The following is a 19,100-nucleotide window of genomic DNA, read 5'->3' on the forward strand; positions in this document are numbered from 1 at the left end:
CTCCCTTTGTTGTATGTTTTATGTGTCCCTGCATGTTTTCTTGTTTAATGTGTTAGCTCTAACACGAGCCTCGAATTTGTATACAAAAAAAACAAAAAAAAAACATATGTTATATCCATGAGTAAGAGTCATGTTTTACTTGTTTTAGATCGGGCAATATTGAGCGTATGACGTCAGTAGAGCAGTTTGAAGATGGCGGCTCCATTAGAAGCATGCACAAGGGAGGAGCAACGTCTGTCATCCGTTTCTTGAGAAGTGAGAGTGTGAATCCTAGTGAAATATATCGCAGAATGAAGATGCAATATGGTGACACATGTTTATCTCTGCAGCAGGTGTACGACTGGGACAGGAAGTTTAAAAGTGGAGTGTCCAGTGTGGCAGACGCTGCTTGCTCGGGCCGGCCTCACACACCCGACACACCAGAAATGGTTGCAGGAGTTGAGTGCGTGCTAAGGGAAAACCGTCGCATTACGCTGGATGAAGTGGTCTCTGAATTGAACATTAGCCATGGATCAGCACACCATGTAATTCACAATGTGCTGGGGTTCCGCAAAGTGTCTGCAAGGTGGATGCCTAGACAACTCGCACCCAAACTGAAAGAAGGGCGAGTCGACGCATGTGAAGAACTTCTGCGATGTTACAAAACAGAAGGCGATGCTTTCTTACAGCGCGTAGTGACTGGGGATGAAAGCTGGGTGCACTACTTTCAGCCAGAAATGAAGAGGGCAAGCAAAGAGTGGCGCCATTCAACTTCACCGAAACCCAAAAAATTCCGCACACAGCCGTCCGCTGGAAAAGTGATGCTGACGCTCTTCTGGGATAGCCGAGGCCCACTTGTAGAGCATTACATGCCCAGAGGGACTACAGTCACCAGTGCATCATACTGCGACCTCCTTAAAATAATCTGAAACCACCAATCAGATCAAAACGTCGTGGACTAATCATTACCGGTGTTTTTCTGCAGCATGACAATGCTCGGCCCCATACTGCCCGCGCTACAGCTACAAAAATTGAGGACCTGCATTTTGAGTGTCTTCCTCATCCACCCTACTCACTAGACCTCGCCCCTTTGGATTACCACATATTTGGGCCACTTAAAGATGTGCTTGGTGGAACCACTTTCTGATACGATGAAGAGGTCCAAGAAGCGGTGCACGAATGGGCTACACAACCCAAGATTCCAGGCCTTAGTAACGTGCTGTAAAAAATGCATTGAACGCAATGGAGATTATGTTGAAAAATAAGTTTTTACACACGTACATGCAATAAAGAAGTTGTGAAAAATATTTTAAGGTTACTTATTGACTGCCCATCATATGTATGTATGTATATATATATATATATATATATACAGTCGTGGCCAAAAATATTGCCACCCTTGCACTTTTTTCAAATAATGCAGCATTTCTTCCAGAAAATTCTTGAAATGAAAAAACATTTTGGTATCCACATATGTATTTCTTTGGTTGCAGTGGAATAAAACAGAAAAAAACTGAAAAACTACTAAATCTTAGCTTATTCCCCCAAATAAATCATAAAATGTCCTGGACAATATTATTGGCACCTTTTAGAAGTTGTTCGAAATAATTTGATTTCAAGCAGGTGATTCTCCTTCACTTTGGAATTGAACTCACCTGTGGTGAGCTACAGGTAACTGCAATATAAAAATCACTCATTCAGCCAGTTTGAATGGAGAAAAGGAGTCATTCTGCTGTTTTGTGTCACTGTTTGTACCGCAATGAGCATGGAGAAAAGAAAGAAAACCAGAGAATTGTCTGAGGAGATCATACACAATATTGTAGCCAAGCATGGACAATCTCAAGGCTACAAGTCCATCTCCAGAGACGTTGATGTTCCAGTGTCCACCATACGCAATGTTATCAGGAAGTTTAAGGCCCATGGCACTGCAGCCAACTTCCCTGGATGTGGCCACAAGAGAAAACTTGATCGAAGATTGCAGTGAAAGATTGTTTGAATGGTGGAGAAAGCACCTCGATCTACTGCCAAACAGATTCAAGCTGGCCTTCAGACACAAGATACGACGGTTTGAACTCGCACTTTATGTCGCCAACTCAATGAAAGGAGGTTATATGGTAGGAAACCCAGGAGGACCCCACTGCTGAGAGAGAGAGACATAACAAAGTAAGACTGGAGTTTGCCAAAACACACCTGAACAAGCCAAAATCCTTTGGGAGAATATCCTGTGGACAGATGAGACCAAATTAGAGCTTTTTGTTGAAGCACATCATCTCTATGTTTACAGAAAACAAAATGAAGCCTTCAAAGAAAAGAACACCTTTCCTACAGTCAAACATGGAGGAGGTTCAGTGATGTTTTGGGGTTGCTGTGCTGCCTCTGGCACTGGGTGCCTTGAATGTGTGCATGGCATCATGAAATCAGGAGGTTACCAAGGCATTTTGGAGTGCAATGTTCAACCCAGTCTCAGAAAGCTGGGTCTCCGTCAATGGTCATGGGTCTTGCAGCAGGACAATGACCCCACACACACTTCAAAAATCACCCAGGAATGGTTCAAGACAAAACGCTAGACTGTTCTGAAGTTGCCAGCAATGAGTCCAGATCTAAATCCCACCCGTGGGAAGATCTGAAAACAGCAGTTGGGAGAAGGCACCCTTCAAATCTGGGAGAACTGGAGCAGTTTGCACAAGAAGAGTGGGCCAAACTGCCAGTGGAAAGGTGTAGGAAGCTCATCCATGGCTATAGGAAGTGCTTGACTGTAGTTATTTTGTCCAAAGTCTGTGATACCAAATATTAATTCTAGGGTGTCAATAATTTTGGCAATGCCATTTCTTTTTATTTTCTGATTTCAAAGGATATATTAAGTTTTGAATCAAAAACAAAGGTTCTGTAATATTAACAGGAAAATAAAGAATTGTGGAGACCAAATATTTTTGTCAATTTCAACTTATTTTTAGAGAAAATAGTGAGTTATTTGAAAAAAGTGCAAGGGTGCCAATATTTTTGGTCACAACTGTATATATATATATATATATATATATATATATATATATATATGTATATATATATATATATATATATATATATATATATATGTATATATACAATGATTATAAATAAAGCAGTTCCTATCCCACTATAGGCACTACAGATCACACTCGAATGCAGGCGAGGACTTCCCTACGATGTGCAGGATGGACACAGGATTCAATGTAGCCCACTTTGGAAACCAGGTGCTGCATGAGAGCCCGTGACAAGTCGGTCCAAAGACGAAGTAAAACTGCCACAAGCAACGCCAGCGACGAGTAATACCCCAGATCCAGAAAGCCAAAACAGAGCACATTGAAGATCGATCATGAGGAAGTCCAGTAACGAGTAGCTCCGCCACCAGCCCTCATGCTTCCCTTTGTCCTTTTACTTTTGTACTGAGGCCTCTTGGTCTGCCCTCCGTTTTCTTTCTTCTCTTCGAAAAAACACAGGGTTATCCCAGCTTGGGTCGATTCCACTTGAGACAAAACCACAATCAATTTGCAAAACTCCTCCATGAACCACTTGTTTGTGCTCCTTTCACACGAGGCTGTTTCAGCTCGCTCAAAATACCCAAGGCCTCCTCTTCCTCATCTTCCTTCTCTTCTTCCTCTTCTTGGGCAGAGTTCTGCTCTGGCTGTCCTGCCCAGGGGGCGGTCCCTATAAAAATTAATTGCACATTGGCTCTTCTGGCCCCACAGCAACCTGTGCCGCCACACTGGCCAGACAGATTGTGATGGCCTTGGAGCACACATGTGATATATATGAAAATCCTCACCTAGCCCCACCACAAACACAAGATATTTATGGCCACAAAATTAATGTCTAAACTGTCTATAAGTTACATACGCTGCCACCTCAGCGTCAATGCAACAAATGCCTTGCTCTGACAATCTAACCTACTCCAAACACATGGACCATACAACACTTACCACAGTCTCGCTATGGACCTCCCCTCCTCCTCCCCCTTCACCCCTCCGACCCCCACACACCTTTCACATAATAACTACCAGTGCTGTGTAACCAGTGAACACGTCAAATATCAGAGATTGTTTGTATGTGCACCAACATCCCCTACTGACTGACATGCTGGCAGGTGAAGCCCCTCCTCCCAAACCCCCCGCCCCCTCCTCCCGACCTCAAACTCGCATGAAAAACGAGATCTCATTCAAGCGAGATGTAATAATGTAGAAATGGAGAAAGCACCACAAGGCTGCGGGGTAGCATCATTGGTTGAGGGTGCTCCTGCGCCGCTGATGCCCTCTGTAGGTTAGGGCAGGAATTAGGAATTTGGCCATGGTGCCCGTGATGGCGGTTTGTGACAGCTATTTTTACATTTGTGACAGTTACATACATACATTTGTGACAGCTATAAGCCGTGATGGCGGTTTATAGCTGGGTCGGGATTCAAACCCAGGCTTGACTGCTTTGAGGCTAGTGTGTGTATCTCTAGGCTATCCTGCCAGCCCAATATTGCACGTATTGCATTTGATTAAGCTGGAGCAAGAAGCTCCTGCAGGAGACGGTGAGGACAAGATGGCCCCGATATGTAACAAATTCATCCTCCTCGATCCTTTTATTAATTGTCCTGACCATTATCCATTTGAAGTCCCCCACAATACCATCAAATAGAGATCTCTGGTGTCGATTTTCAGGAAACTGAAGATAAAATCAGGACCTTGGTGGTTATGTAAGATGTGAGATCAAAGTGTGGGATGAAGAATGTCACTTTCAGCTTTTACCTGGTGGTGGTCTTGCTCCACATTGCACTGCTCTTCTGCAACACAACGCAACACACAATCAGCTTTGAGTTAAAGGCTGCTCGAGTAACATTATTTATCCCAATATGAGCCATGCCCACCAGTGTATAGTCTTATAAGGGGTATACAATAGGAACCAAGCAATAAATTATGGCACATAATAGGTTGCGGTACATTAACCACTCGTTATTAGTCCCCTACTGGTGTACACCAGAGGGGACTATAGGTTTGCACTCCATCCCTCCGTCTGTCCGTCTGTCAGTCTGTCAATCCGTCACGCAAAGAACAGTTTTCCGGACTTTTTTCTAAACTCTTAATGCTAATGATTTCAAACTGGTACATGGTTTCCTCATGATAAGTTACAGATCAAGTTCGAACTTCACGACGTTTCGATCATTTTTGACAAAGTATGGCACTTTGAACTTTGGCAATTTCCCCAACAGTTTTCCAACAGTTTTTGGTGCAAATTGGATAATTTTTAGCCGAGTTACCTCAGACCGTGAGTTGGTAATTATATAATTCACACATAGTGCAATACGTGCAGGCTGCTCCACGGAGCGACCTTGCGGGCTTATTTTAACTCCGATTTACATTCTTTTTCACTTCACGACGTTTCGATCATTTTTGACAAAGTTATGGCACTTTGAACTTTGGTAATTTCTCCAACAGTTTTCCGGACGACAGACTGCCGGTAGGGGACATGTATTGCAGCGCAATACTCAGAATGCTTGTTTGTCATGTCCAATAGATGGCCAAAATTTCCGGTGGGTGATATTATTTCGAATCCATCAGTGCATAAAACATGCACCGGCAGGTGATGTATCGAGATACGGTAATCCAGGTAGCCACAGATACATGATGGAGCTTGCATTGCGGAGAAAGCTCCTAGACTGTTGGAATATTAGGAAGCCTCCATGCATTTGCTATTCAGGCCGAGCATCGCAATAATTGGCTTTCCTACTTCAATAAATGCATCGCGAATAAAGGTCCGGAGAAGGCATTATTAACATCCTACGAGCCTTCAGCCAGAAGCTACATCTGACCTGAGCGCCGAATGGGGTGTTAGGATGAATGCATGGGGATAACAGCAACTCTGGAAGTTTAAAACATCTCAGACAGTGCCTTATGACATAAATTTGAACCCTCTTCCCATTTGTCCTACCTGGTTCCCCTGCGGAGCTGGATATATATCCAAGTCCAACGTACTCTGCGGTACAACTTCTAAAAAGCAAGTAAAATGACGAGCTTCCTGCCCTCTTCATCACTTTACCTATGATTTTTATGCAATAAAAGTCGGTTCCGAGAGCCCTTTTAAAGGTCTAGCATTACCTCTACTGCAAGCCGATGTGGCAAAGTGGCTCAGCTGGAATACTGCTTTGGAAAAAGACATTTTCACTGGTGTCCTGATGTTAGACATTACAGCATTGAATCAACTCCGCAGGAGCTCAAGCTAATGATGTGAGGAGTTTTTGCTGAAATCAAGAACTTCCTTATCACAATTGCTTATCGCGGAAATAACGGAGCATCTGTCTACCTGAGCGAGAGAGAGAGAGTGATGAGACAATGGGTTGTATCAATCATGCTGAATTATCAGGTGATTAGATGTCCTATCTAAAGATAAATTAAGAGTTAGCTCTGTCTCTGAAATTGCTAACTTTCTTATCTGTGCTTGAGTTATTTTATTACTTCTTCATTACCCATCCATTTTCTCGTGTTACCTCCATCGCTGAAGGTGGGGGAGGTTATGTTTTCACCCCTGTCTGTTTGTCTGTATGTGACCAGGATATATCAAAACGTTATTAATGGAATTGGATGAAATTTAATGGGCAGGTTGGGAGTGTGACAAGGACAAGTTGATTAGATTTGGTGAAGATCGAGATCTTCACCAAATTTTGAATTGAAGAAGATTTTGAAAGTGATTCTTCATCAATGAAAGAGATGGGGCCAAAAACAATAGACAGCATGATAGTGTTACAGGTTTGCCGGCCGGGTCACAAGTGCCTTCTCAGACCCGCTTCCTGACCTTTGACCCTGAAGGTGACGAGCTGCAGATAACTCCGCAACTCGAGGGGTTGCTAAGCAACCATGGACGCCGTCTTGGAACGATTCATTTAGGCAGGGTCTTCGCGTCCAATTCCCGCATTACCTTTCCAGTAAATTAATCCCCTCAGATAGGGAACCATGCCTTTGACACCCCACTCCTTATGAATCAGGAATGGCCGAGCTGGATCATAAGTGGGACGTTAGCTAGTCTGGCAGTAGCGAAACTGTGGGGCAAAACTCCCTTCCACTATGTACACACCGACACAAGTGTCTAACCAATAGTGAAAGACAATTGGGCAGGTTGTAAACGAATGGTCATATTTAGCAAAAGGCACGTATTTACAATCAAAGAGTCATTTACAAAACACAAGGAGTGTCACAAAGAAAGAACCTTAGCATTGAACACACAAGCCCCTTATTCATTCATCGTATCATGAATCTACAGACATGGGCACCTCAATAATTCCCTGAAGCAAGATAAGCAAGGATGATGGACAGATAAAGAGAAGTTGATGGGGTATGGTATCGACCATTCCGCTCACATTCAACAAACAAGGTTTATGGTGCAGGTGAAAGTCAATGAGGTGTATGCACTGAAAGATGCAAGGATATAAGGTATGTGTGAAAAATATGTGTAAGGAGAGAAGTTAGTCTTGAGGAGATTTGTTTAGGGTGGATCGCAGCCATCAGCCTGGCATAAACTGTTCAGCCTGGTGGAGGTATGTGCTCTCCGGGAGCCATTCAAGTTTAGTCCCATGTCGTAAGTTTCGCACCACCACAAGACCAACCTTCATTACGGGCTGCCGCAATCTTTAAATGCAGTGGCTTGTGGGATATCTTATGCAATATCTATCTTCTATATATATAAAAGAAAGTTTTTGTTTGTTTGTTTGTTTGTTTGTTTGTCTGCACGCGCTAATCTCCTGAACGGTGAAAGATAGGAGGAAACCTCTAAAACAAAAAATGTCGGGACGGGCCCCGGGAAGCTTATAGGCTAGGTGGCGAGGCCGGTCGAGGTCCTGTCCACCCCGGCCGGGCTGGGCCAATTTCGCAATTAAAATGCTGAGGTGAATTATAGTAGTCAATCTTCTACGGCCACGAGTAAAAGCTGAATTATAGTAGTAAATTCATTCAAAAAGAACTAAAAATGTCGGGACGGGCCCTGGAAAGGTTATAGGCTAGGTGGTGAGGCCGGTCAAGGCTGCTTCGGCTTGGCTGGGCCCATTTCGCAATTAAAATGCTGAGCTGAATTATAGTAGTCGATCTTCTACGGCCACGAGTAAAAGCTGAATTCTAGTAGTAAATTCATTCAAAAATAACAAAAAATGTCGGGACGGGCCCTCGAGAGGTTATAGGCTAGGTGGCGAGGCCGGTCGAGGCCGCTTCGGCCTGGCTGGGCCCATTTCGCAATTAAAAGATGAGCTGAATTATAGTAGTCAATCTTCTACGGCTGCGAGTAAAAGCTGAATTATAGTAGTAAATTCATTCAAAAAGAACCCAGGCAACGCCGGGTGCTTTCAGCTAGTTGAACATTTTATTTTTTTTTGTATTTAAAACAACTAGTACACTCTGGGAGGGGCAGTAAGGGTCATTCCTCTTTGGGGTATATAGATTACAGTCGATCTATGGGAGAGTGCGCTACAACCTTCATTGTGTAACCCTTCGTCATCCTGTCAAGTTTGGTTGAGATTGGATAAGTAACGACAGAATGTATTGGCATCAAAAATTCATCAGACAGACAGACAGAAATGGCGTATTTTAGTATAATTACTTCTTATTATTTAAAACAATAAATAATAATAATTACTTAAAATAAAACAATAGAAGAATTAAAATTGTTCAGTTGTAATACTGTGCATCAGAGCACATCACATACCTCCGCCAGGCTGAACAGTTTACGTTTTGTATCCCACCGATAGGCTGGATCTGCATCCGGACCGGAACAAATGTCTAATTTTCTTGTTCTTGTCACCTACCCAACTCATCCACCAAGTTTTGTCACAATCCGTCCAAAACTTTTTGAGATATCGTGCCGTTTTTGGTCATATCTCGCATCCACAAATTTCATCCAAATCCATCCACAACATGTTGACAACATGTGCTCACAGACAAACAAACAGCCAAACAAACAGGGGTAAAAACCTAACTTCCATCCACCTTTGGTGGCAGAGGTAACAAATAAACAAATATACAGTACGGTACATACTAATTCACTTTGATAGAATAGATAAGCATTGCCACAGATATGTCAAACTTATTGTCACCACTGTGCATTTTAGTTCTGCAAGTTAATGTGGCACACTGTCAGGCAAACAACTTTGGTTGTTGTCAGGCAAACAACCTTTAGAATTCCAAAAGTATTTGTGGAACCAAGTGAGCAAGAAAGGGATGGGAAGAGAGACTGTTGGCACAAAACTTCCCATCATTCTTGCTGCTCCATAGCCTGGTGTTGGCTTAGCGGTTATGGTGCTGGCTTGGGATCCTAGGATCCTGAGTTCAAATCCTGGTCGATCGCTGAATTAACACCAGGGGGATTGACTCAACCTGTCATCCTTCCGAGGTCGGCAAATTTAGTACCAAGCTTGCTGGGATGAATGTTCCCGGTGTGTACCCTGATTTAGAATAGGTACACCCTGTCCCTGCGCATCGTAAGAGGCGATTAAGGGTTGGCGTTAGGAAGGGCATCCGGCAATAAAAAACATTGTCGCATACAGGGAACCATGATTGTCATGGGGCCCACAAGGCTAACCCCCACCCTAGCGGGAAAAATGGCCTTAAAACTTCCCATCATTCTTGCTGCTCCATCCACTGGAGTTACAACGCAGGCGCAAGCACCACAATGGGGTCGGCTTAGGTCAAAATGCCAGTCCAGACAAGTCGGCCATCTTGCTCAAGAACGTTTTACCATCTCAAGTCATTGGAAGTAGAAGGCAAATAATTTTCAGCAAATGCGCATTCTGCGCAACTTTATAACCATCCTATTGTCTACATAAACCTGACAGCGTGCTATAAAGAAATCTTGAATTCAACATGTAAATCACAATTACAAAGTATATTCTGTCTTCATTGGAGTTCTGGTACAAACACGATGCATTACAAATTCCGCTTTTCCAGTTTCCACTGATAATATTCTGAAGCTCCTAGGAAATGAAATGGCTTTTGGATGTGGGATAAGCAGGGGTCATATCATAATAATAATGAACGCCCGTCGATGCTCTTGGCAGGGCATAGCTTCGGGGAAATGACAAGTTGAGAAACGTTTCAAGGTGAGAACCAATCAGAAACAGATCACCACTCCATCGCAGGCATCTCGCATTACATACGCAAAATATATATTTCTCTTCCCATTTATTATTATTTCCTTCCTTCCTCCCAACCTTATTTTCCTCTTCTCCCACCTGCTCTCCAACTCCCCTATTCTCTTTTCCTCTGTCGTGATATTTCCTCCTTTCAGTTCCTCATCCCAATCTCCATGAAACCCTTAAATCATAAATATTCTGAGCTCTTACTTCCTGTTCATGGGAGATACATCAATGTAAAAATAGGAGGCAATACCCCTGGTTGTTCAGCTGGTAGAATATAGCAGTAAACTACACCGACTAAAGGTATTTTATACAGTATCAAGGCATTTTAAACCAATTTGAATGGTTGCTAGGAGACAAGGCATCATGTAGAATTATTCTACCATAATCATTATACTTTAAACAAAAATAAAATACCTATTTTGGGGGGCAACCCTTCCCCCTCTACACTCCCCTCTGCTGCAGAACCCCTTAGCCCCGAATTTTTAGCTTACCTGGAACGAAGTTCCGGAGGGCTTATGCGATGGCGCGTCGTCCGTCCATCAGTCCGTAAAAACTTGCAACTTCTTCTCCGAAACCGGTGATGGGATTGTGACCAAATTTGGCACAAATGATATTTGTTGTGTTGTGACTAAAGTTTGTTCACGACATTAAAATAATCGGGGTCGAAGGGGGTCCACTGGGGGTCAAAGTGGATCCAGGTTTGGCCCCCCCAAAATAGATATTCACTTTCTTCTCCGAAACTACACACACGATTTTGATGAAATTTGATCACAACCTTCGCCACCCATGCTGTACCAAGGTTTGCTCACGGCATAAAAAAATATCTGCCCATTTAGGGGTTTACGGGGGGCGGGGGGTTGGGGGGTTGCGCACCAAAACAGGTATTTGCTTTCTTCTCAGAAACTACACATATAATTCTAATGAAACTTGACCACACCCTTCCCCACCCATGATGTAACAAAGTTTGTTCACGGCATTAAAAAAAATCGGGGTCAAAGGTAGTCTATCGGGGGATGGGGGGTCGGGAGATTGCCCCCCAAAATCGGTTGTTTTTTTGTTTGTTTAAAGTCTTATGATTACGTTAGTATGATTGTGCATGCTATCCTGTCTTCCAGCAACCATTGAAATTGGTTAAGAATGCCATGATACGGTTTAAAATACCTTTAATCAGTGCAGTATACTGCTTTATTCTACCAGGTGAGTGCCCAGGGGTATTGCCCCAATGTTTTTTTGATTACCGTGAACAAACTTTGGTACATCATGGGTGATGAAGGTTGTTGTCAAGTTTAATCCAAATTGTGTTTGTAGTTTCAGAGAAAATAGCAAATACCTATTTTGGGGATCAAACTGGACCCACTTTCACCCCCAGAGAACCCCTTAGACTCCGACTTTTAATTAATGCCATGAACAAACTTGAGTTGCAACATATCAAATATAATTTTTGCCAAGTTTGGTCACAACATATCAAATATTTGAAATGTTGCAAGTCCTTGCCTTCCACCTTTTCCCCTGTTCACGTGACTCGTGGTTGTCCCTCGAGGCTCCCTCTCCCCATTGGTATTTTTGTGAATATAAGACTGTTCTTCACAGTTCTGTTTAAATATGTTTAAACTTTCCCCTGCAGTGTTTTATGCAGTGGTATATTACAACACGCTGTTTTTCTTCCTATTTAAAAGGCTTTTTTCAATTTCCTCTCCAACTCATTCCATTTCAAAAAAATATTCGATCTCATATAATTCTAAATCACTACATGCTCTAAATTCACATTCATTCCACCCCTGCTCCATCGTTCTTAAACGGATCGCTAACTTGAAAATCACAACAAACCCAAATTGTTATAAATGTTTGTCTTTCATTAATCATCCACTTTCTAAACTCCCCCCTTGCCCCTCACCTCCAAATCTCCCCCCTTGCCCCTCCCCTCCTAAACTCCACCCTCGCCCCTTCCCTCCTAAACTCCCCCCCATGCCCCTCCCATTCAAAACTCCCCCCCAACCCCTCCCCTTCAAATCTCCCCCCCAACCATCCCTCCCAAATTCTCCCCCCTCCCACCTCCTCCTCAAAGCTGCCTCCTCCCCAATTCGTCTCTCTTCTATCTCATACCTCAACCTCCCCCAACCTTCTACTTTCCTCTGCCCCTCCTCAAACAACCCCTCACTGTGCCTCATCCCATCACCATCAAACCTTTCGTCCTCCTCATCCTTCCCTTTCTTGTAACTCTTCTGTAATCTCTAACACACTATCAACTGCTCTCCCTACCTCCCCCTCTCATCCTCCATCTGACCCTACCCCTCCCCTCCCTTGTCCTGTACCCGAAGCTGCTCCCCCTCTCTCCTCATTAACGGTATGGACCTCAAACATCCGGGGCCTTCGCTCAAACCTGATTGATCTCTCCATTCAGGTTGTTTCTGACAATCCAGACTTGATCTGCTTACCAGAAACTTTCCTCCTTCAAGATGTCTCTGATTCCTTAATATCTCTTCCTGGTTACTCCCTTTTCTGGTATGATAGACCTGAGCCTCGTCCTGGTGGTGGGGTGGCTATCTTTATCAAAAACTCTCTTCCTCACTCTCCTTGCACTGCCCTCTCTCCACCCCACCCCCAGGAGTACCTCTGGCTACGGCGTCCTCTCTGCTCCCACCTTTTGTTCATATGTCGGACTTCCGTTTCCGGTCTTGCTGGCGAGGGTTCGTTTATTCTCAGCTCTCCATGCTATCCATCGAAATCGAAGTTAAGTAATTGTTCCCATTTGTATTTTCGTTATAACTATTTATTTTATGGTGTATATATTGTCTCCCGACGAAGATTTTCGGTGCAAATCTTTCATACCTGTATTGAAAATCGTGTTAATTCGGGTCGTGTTTTGAGGCCTTGTAGTTGTACATTGAACACTGTACAACCTTGAGGCTTTGTTTTTCTCTCAGCGGTCCGTGTTTTTGTGATCCAATAACTTTCGTTCTCTGTTTTCCCAATCTTTTCACCCAATAGCCCTCTTCCTTATGTAAATCACAACTCAAAAAAATCCAAAAAAAAAACATTTCCTTCTCTGTTCTCATTCGTTTATTCATTCTTATTCGTTCGGTCGTTCGTTCTTCGACCACGTGTTTCTCCCCCATTTCCCCAGATAGATTGTCAAATTTCAACTCGTTATTTTATCGTCCATGCGTTATTGTTTTGATTATAGTTACTTTTGGTTTGAATTTCCTGTAACTTGTAATTATTTAATCGTGTTCTGCTCCTCGTGTGCGGCCTTGTAGTTGTACCCCCGTCGGTGTTTGTTATCTTAATCGTGTTTTGCTTGGCTCTTAGTTTTTTTCCCTTCTACCCCGAACATAATACTCTGTCTAACGTTCTAAATCCCCACCTCCCCCCCCCCCCCACCCCCAAAAACCAACCAAACAAAAAAAAAACCAAAAACATTTATTTTCCTTTCTCCACGTGTACTGTTGACTCATCCTGTATTTTCTGTCCAGGTGTGCTGTTCGCCCCGCCCCCATTAACTCCTTGCCATCCACCGTTTGCCCTTCACGTGACTCGTGGTGGTCCGTCTCGGCTCTCCCCCCGTTAGTATTTTTGTGCACATAAGATTGTTCACGGTTCTGTTTAAATATTATTTAAATATGTATAACCTTTCCCCTTCAGTGTTTTACTCAGTGGTATTTTACAACACGCTGTTTTTCTTCCTATTTAAAAGGCTTTTCTCAATTTCCTCTCCAACTCATTCCACCTCAAAAAAAAGAAATTCAATATCTTATACGTCTCCCTCACTACATGGTCTAAATTCACATTCATTCCATCCCTCCTCCATCATTCTGAACCGGATTGCTAACTTGAAAATCACAACAAACCCAATTTGTTTTCAATGTTCGTCTTTCATTAATCATCCACTTTCTAAACTCCCCTCTTGCCCCTCCCATCCAAATCCCTCCCCTTGCACCTACACTCCTAAACTCCCCCCTTGCCCCGCCACTCTTAAACTCCCCCCCTACCCCTCCACTCCTGAACTCCCCCCTTGCCCTTCCACTCCTGAACTCCCCCCTTGCCCTTCCCCTCCTAAACTCCCCCCTCACTCCTCCCCTTCAAAACTCCCCCCCAACCCCTCCCATTCAAATCTCCCCCCATACCATTCCTCTCCAATTCTCCCTCCTCCCCCCTCCTCCTCAAAGCTGCCTCCTCCCCACTTCGTCTCCCTTCTATCTCATACCTCCACCCCCCCAACCTTCTTCTTTCCTCTGCCCCCCCTCAAGCAACCCCTCTCTGTGCCTCATCCCTTCACCTTCAAACCTTTCATCCTCCTCATCCTTCCCTTTCTTGGAACTCTTCTGCAATCGCTGACACACTAACAACTGCTCTCCCTACCTCCCCCTCTCATCCTTCATCTTACCCTACTCCTCCCCTCCCCTGTCCTGTACCCGATGCTCCCCCTCTCTCTTCATTAACGGTATGGACCTCAAACATCCGGGGCCTTCGCTCAAACCTGACTGATCTCTCCATACAGGTTGCTTCTGACAATCCAGACTTGATCTGCTTAACAGAGACTTTCCTCCTTCAAGATGTCTCTGATTCCTTAATATCTCTTCCTGGTTACTCCCTCCTCCGGTATGATAGACCTGAGCCTCGGCCTGGTGGTGGGGTGGCTATCTTTATCAAAAACTCTCTTCCTCACTCTCCTTGCACTGCCCTCTCTCCTCCTCACCCCCAGGAGTACCTCTGGCTACGGCTTCCTCTCCGCTCCCACCTTTTGTTCATATGTGTTCTGTACCGTCCCCCAAACAGTGATGACTCCATCTACATTTCACTGTCTGACAACATGGACCAACTTCTATCCACTCATCCCAACTCTCTCTTCCTCATATGTGGTGACTTCAATTGTCATCATGCCACCTGGTTGGGTGTGGGTTCCTCTCTCACCAGTCATGGCACCTCAGCAAAGGACTTCTGTGACTCACTGGGATTGACACAATCTGTCAAATTCCCGACCCGGATCTCAGCCAATGGAGTATCTTCTCTTCTAGACTTGGTTATGACTAACTTCCCTGCTAATGTCTGCTGCTCTTCTTCTGCTCCAATCGGATCATCTGATCATGTCCTTGTTAAAGTGGACATCTCTCTGGCCATTCTCAGAGAGCCTCCTCAGCGTCGACGAGTCTGGCATTTCACTCAGGCCGACTGGGACGGTCTTCAAGCAGCCATCAATCGTCTGGATTGGTCTCCCATCTCCACTGCCTCTGACATCAATTCTTTCTGGGAATTCTTCCAAAGCAAACTGATCTCTCTCATGCACAGATTTATCCCATCTCGCCTTCAGTTGTCTTACCCTTCCTCCCGTCCATGGTACACTGAATCTTGTGGTGAGGCAGTTGCCCTGAAACAACTTGCCTTTGCCTCTTGGAAGGCTAATCCAACTGAAGGAAATCTCAGTTCCTTCCACCAAGCTCGGAACAAGTGTGTGTCTACCCTCAGGAGTGCCAGGAAGCACTATCTCTCCTCACTCAAGAATGAACTCTCAAACCTGTCTCCTTCCTCCAAATCCTGGTGGCGTCTGGTCAAATCCGTTTCTGGTGTTTGTTCCCCCTCCATCCCCTCCCTTACCTCAAATGGCCACACAGTTGACATCGCACGTGACAAAGCCGAATGCCTCAACTCTGTGTTTGCCTCAAAATCCTTAGTCCCAAACCCATCTCTCTCTGTTCCCACCTTTCCCAGTCGAACCAAACTGCTCCTGGACTCTGTGACCTTCTCTCCTGACAAGGTGGAGGAGTTTTTGTCAAACCTCGACTCTGATTCTGCAACTGGAGCAGATGGCATCAGCCCACGGGTCCTAAAATCCTGCTCTGCCGCTCTATCTCACCCTCTCTCTGTTCTTTTCACCCTATCTTTTGTTCAAGGTCACCTGCCAGCATCCTGGAAATCAGCAAACATTACCGCTTTACACAAAAAAGGTGCAAAAACAGATCCTTGCAACTACAGACCAATCAGCCTGCTCCCAATTATCAGCAAAGTCATGGAATCCATCATTGCTTCGGATATGAAATCTTTCCTCTTCTCCAATGGCTTGATCTCTGATCATCAATTTGGTTTCAGACCAGGTCACTCTACTCTGGACATGCTGCTTCTGCTGTCTCAACAATGGATGGAGGTCCTCAATGCCAAACAGGAAATCAGAGCTGTCTCCCTTGACATATCACGTGCCTTCGATACGGTCTGGCACCCAGCTCTGCTCACCAAACTCTCCTCCTATGGTATCCATGGAAATCTCCATGCATGGCTTGCGGACTTCCTCTCTGGTCGAAGTCAACGTGTGGCCCTGAATGGATTTCTCTCATCTCCCCTTCCCGTTCAGGCTGGAGTTCCCCAAGGCAGTGTGCTGGGCCCTGTGCTTTTTCTGGTCTTTATCAATGATCTCTCCGACTCTCTGGAAAATCCTCTGTATCTCTTTGCTGATGACTCCACTATCTGCGCTCCATTCCTCTTCCCTCAGATCGGCAGTCTGCAGCCTCCTCACTCTCTGAAGACCTGGACAAAATCACAGACTGGTCAAACATGTGGAACATGTCTTTCAATCCTGACAAATCTCACACTCTTACTATGTCTCTCCGAAAAGATCGACTGGACAACCCTCCCATCTACTTTCTCAACAATCCTCTCCAAGAAGTTCTGTCGCTCAAGCTTTTGGGTCTCACCATCTGCCATGATCTTTCTTGGGAAAACCACATTTCCAAGCTGGCCTCCAAAGCCAGTCGCCGACTGGGCATCCTCCGTCGTGCGAAGTCCTTCCTAGGCACACCTGAGCTCCTCACCACATACAAGGCTTTCATCCGCAGCTCAATGGAATACTGTTCTCCCCTATGGGCTGGTGCTCCTGCCTCACACCTGGCTCGGCTTCACGCTGTTGAATCCAAAGCTTTCAGAATCATTGGAATCTCCTGCGATGAAGCTATCTCTGAGGGCCTTTCACTCACTCACCGCAGGCAGGTAGGTGGTCTTTCTGTCTTCTACCGACTCCTCTCCGGCCTTGCTCCCCCAGCTCTCTCTGTGCTCTGTCCCCCAAATATTCCTACAGGTCGCACAAGATCTGCCAGCCACCCTCTGATGGTTAAACTGCCGAAATCTCGGCTCTCTGCTCACCTTCACTCTTTCATTCCTCTTTTCTCCCGCCTCTGGAACAAACTCCCACACTCACTTCAATCACACTCCTCCCTCCAGGTCTTCAAAACAGCTGTTCACCACCATCTCTTATCTTCCCCCATCCAAAACCTTGATCTTTTCTACCCCCACTAATTCACCCCAGATCCACCTTGTTTGAAATTCCAACTTCTTTCCTGGAAGTCTTGGCAGTGTCCATATGTTTTATACCTCTCCCACCCCCCCCCCCCCCTTCCCATGCCTCCCCCCCAAAGCCCTCTCCCTCCCACAGTTCTCTCGATGTCTCCATGTCTCTCGGTCCCTGCTCTCAAATGTTGTGTTTGTGTCCTTCCCCCTCTCTCCCCATCTTGTCTACCGCTCCCGATGTTATTTGTTTTGTGTGTCTGTTTGTCTTTCTGTGTGATTAATGTTCGCTCTTTCACGAGCCTCGATCTTGTATACAAAAAAAAAAAAAAAAAAAAAATGTGTTCTGTACCGTCCTACAAACAGCGATGACTCCATTTACATTTCTCTGTCGGACAACATGGACCAACTTCTATCAACTCATCCAAACTCTCTCTTCCTCATATGTGGCGGCTTCAACTGTCATCATGCCAGCTGGCTGGGTGTGGGTTCCTCTCTCACCAGGCATGGCACCTCAGCAAAGGACTTCTGCGACTCTTTGGGACTGACACAATCTGTCAATTTCCTGACCCGGATCTCAGTCAATGGAGTATCTTCTCTTCTAGACTTGGTTATGACAAACTTCCCTGCAAATGTCTGCTGCTCTTCTTCTGCTCCAATCGGTTCTTCTCATCATGTGCTTGTTAAAGTGGACATCTCTCTCGCCATTCTTAGAGAGCCTCCTCAACGCCGACGAGTCTGGCATTTCACTCAGGCTGACTGGCATGGTCTGCAAGCAGCCATCAATCATCTGGAATGGTCTCCCATCTCTACTGCCTCTGTCGTCAATTCTTCCTGGGAATTCTTCCAAAGCAAACTGCTCTCTTTCATGCACAGATTTATCCCATCTCCTCTTCAGTTGTCTTACACTTCCTCCCGTCCATGGTACACTGAATCTTGTGGTGAGGCAATTGCCCTGAAACAACTTGCCTTTGCCTCTTGGAAGGCTAATCCAACTGAAGGCAATCTCAGTTCCTTCCACCAAGCTCGGAACAAGTGTGTGTCTACTCTCAGGAGTGCCAGGAAGCAATATCTCTCCACACTCAAGATTGAACTCTCAAACCTGTCTCCTTCCTCCAAATCCTGGTGGTGTCTGGTCAAATCCGTTTCTGGTGTTTCTTCCCCCTCCATCCCCTCCCTTACCTCAAATGTGTTTGCCTCAAAATCTTGTGTCCCAAACCAATCTCTCTCTGTTCCCACTTTTCCCTGTCGAACCAATCGGCTCCTGGACTCTTTGTCCTTCTCTCCTGACAAGGTGGAGAATTTTTTGTCAAACCTCGACTCTGATTCTGCAACTGGACCAGACGGCATCAGCCCACGGGTCCGAAAATCCTGCTCTGCTGCTCTATCTCACCCTCTCTCTGTTCTTTTCACCCTCTCTTTTGCTCAAGGTCATCTGCCAGCATCTTGGAAATCAGCAAACATTACCGCTTTGAACAAAAAGGTGCAAAAACAGATCCTTGCAACTACAGACCAATCAGCCTGCTCCAAATAATCAGCAAAGTCATGGCATCCATCATTGCTTCGGATATCAAATCCTTCCTCTTCTCCAATGGCTTGATCTCTGATCATCAATTTGGATTCAGATCAGGTCATTCTACTCTGGATATGTTGCTTCTGCTGTCTCAACAATGGATGGAGGTCCTCACTGCCAAACAGGAAATCAGAGCTGTCTCCCTTG

At 45.0% G+C, this 19,100-nt stretch overlaps 1 long non-coding RNA gene across 1 annotated transcript in view; it reads left to right on the plus strand.

Moving 5' to 3' along the window:
• LOC144893171 (uncharacterized) overlaps window positions 1–19,100 on the plus strand; it is a 34,282-nt gene that overhangs the window by 13,713 nt on the left and 1,469 nt on the right. Inside the window, exon 2 of the long non-coding RNA XR_013624229.1 lies at window positions 10,031–10,072. This is a non-coding gene — a long non-coding RNA (uncharacterized LOC144893171). The remainder of the gene's footprint in view (window positions 1–10,030; window positions 10,073–19,100) is intronic.

The sequence above is a fragment of the Myxine glutinosa genome, chromosome 8 (assembly GCF_964187855.1).
Source record: "Myxine glutinosa chromosome 8, kmMyxGlut1.1, whole genome shotgun sequence".
Classification (NCBI taxonomy): domain Eukaryota; kingdom Metazoa; phylum Chordata; class Myxini; order Myxiniformes; family Myxinidae; genus Myxine; species Myxine glutinosa.